Raw genomic sequence first — 2681 nt, forward strand, 5'->3', positions numbered from 1 at the left:
TTATATATGTTGTTTAGATTATGATATTATGCGTGGGATGATGATGAATGTTGTTAAGTATTATTGTGGTAGATTACTTGTGAAATGATGAATATAAAATGACAAGCTTGCATTTTGAAAGCTAGATAAATTTTAAGAGTTGTTATCGAAAAAGAAAATTAGAATAATTAAAAAGAAAAAAATAAAACAGTTACTGTTCATATGGAATAATATATAATAATAATATATTTAAAAGGTTATTTTTGAATAATTTATGAGAAATAAATTAAAAGGATTTATTTTGGAATTAATAAATTTATGAGCATGATGATTGGAAATTTCGATATTTCATGTATATTTATTTGATAGATGTAGTTTCATCTTGTATGGTTATTAGTAGTTGTTCACGATTCCTGTTCATGATCCACGACACTGTTAATTAGTATTTATTGCATTTATCATTCTTTATTATAATTGAGAATCGTTAGGAGTTTATGACTATAGTGATCTGTGTGACATGAATAAGATTTAGAGGCTTGTGTGTTGTTGGCTTAGAAAATAAGAAGAGCCGGGATGGGAAATCTTGGTACATGTGATTAGACGTGACTGTTTATGTATCCTCTAGGGTCTCTCCAGAGAACCGATACGCACTGGATTAGTTTGTTAGGCCAGTGAACCGATACGCACTGGATAGTCTGTTAGGCCAGTGAAACGATACGCACTGGGTGAGTCTATTGGGCCAGTGAACCGATACGCACTGGGTTAGTCTGTTGGGTCAGTGAACCGATACGCATTGGGGTTAGACGGTGGGACCAGTGACTTGTTATAGAATGGCTAGTTACATGAATTGTTACTTGGATGAGTTTTGATCCTTGTGAGATATAGGCCAGTTCTGTTTCTTTCCATACCTAGATCGGGATTAATATTTAATTATTTTCAATTCGAGACATATGGTATATACATGAGGGTTTCCTTGTTTGGATTATTTCGCTCGACGTACTACGTCTCGAGTTGTAGATTTTTAAGTATTAATTCCATCTATTGTATGACCTTGTTGCTTGGATGATTTCTGATCGCTAGCTGCATGATCGTCTTGTTACTTGATTGATTTTATTGGATTTCCGTTGCATGTTTCTTTATCATTTATGTTGTTATTTCGTTTTCGCATTGGGTTTTTGTTCGCTCTATTTGTTTTGTGGGGTCGGGTCTTGCCGTGCGCCATGCACCTGACGTACACCTGTTTTCTCTGGTGTACGTCAGACTTAGAGGAAGAACAGGTTCAACTGGGAAATCATCAGGAGCCAGAGGATTCTCAGCAGGAGTGCCTAGCGGATGGAGCAGAAGAAGAAGCCAAAGTTTAGTTATTGGTCCTCAGTTTTTTTTTGTACTACATTCCATTTCTATTTGATCAGTGTATTTTGTATCTCTTTAGTATTCATTTGTTCGGATTTGTATAAGGGCATGTTTGACCCGTATTTTATGTCTGGGATGATTTACCATTGATGATATGTCTATTTTTATTCTGGGTTGTCTTTATATTCTTGCTATGTGTGATCGGGGACCTGTGACTTCGTATTGTACTTATTTCCAGATGCTTAGTGTATTGGATTAAGAAGAAAAGAAGAGAAAAAAAAAGTAGAGTATATTTCTTCTCAATCTAATACGTCGCGGGCTTGTTCACGTTCCGGTTCCCGTGTATTTTGGGAAGCGGGGCGTGACAGGTTTTTTTTGGTGGCCCATGCAGGTCTCGGTCCCGAGTCCTCACTAGTAAGAATATGGTAGACAATTTAGATGCATATCATATTTCATCCGTAAGACTATCCTTGAGCCCTTATCCTCTCATCTCAATAGATTTCATTTCGTCCCTATCTTATCACTTTTTGACTCCGGATCTTTCCACTATTTCTTGTCTCGTAACTTTCAACTGTTCCTTGTTTCTTGTCTCCTTTGTTTATGGATATCGTCCCATATCTCTGTCCTTGAATTTTATTTTAATTCCGATGGCGGAATTTGTTTTAAGGGGGATAGGATGTAACAACCGTGAATTTTGATACGTATTTAAATAAATTTTTCTAGTATTTAAAATATTATATTATATTTTATTAATACTTTTCCTAATTTCTGGAATTTTTTGAGTTTTCAAAATAAATAAATAATAAAATATATAGTCTTGTATTTTTTAATTCTGCTAAATATTAATTTACGGTTTAGTGAATTTTATATATAATCATTTGGTGATTAATATTATTAATGACCTTGTTATTATTGATGTAAACTTGAGTATAGTACAGTAGTATATAAATATTAATAAAAAGTTTTTTGGTTGATTATTAATTATTAATATAATTCAGAATATTATGTGAAATTTTTGAATTTTCCCTCCCTTATTTTTCTCATTTGAATTTGAATTCCTACCAATTTTTCCCCAATCAATTCAAATCATTCCCCATAATACACCTTCCTTTTTTACCCCATATTCTCTCACATCATTCTCTCTCTCCCCTTCCATAAAATAAACTTTTCTTTTTCTTTTCACCGTACACCCACCATCTTCAACAGTTCACTCAAAAGAAAAAACCCCATCTTTTCTTTCTTCTTCTTCTTCCTCCCAGCACCGAACCCCCTCCTCTTCCACCACCACCCCGACGAACCCGGACCACCGCCGCCTCCGCTTGATCCGCCGCCGCGACCACCCCGCGCTC

Source organism: Asparagus officinalis, chromosome 10 (assembly GCF_001876935.1).
Source record: "Asparagus officinalis chromosome 10, Aspof.V1, whole genome shotgun sequence".
NCBI classification, from domain to species: Eukaryota; Viridiplantae; Streptophyta; class Magnoliopsida; order Asparagales; family Asparagaceae; genus Asparagus; species Asparagus officinalis.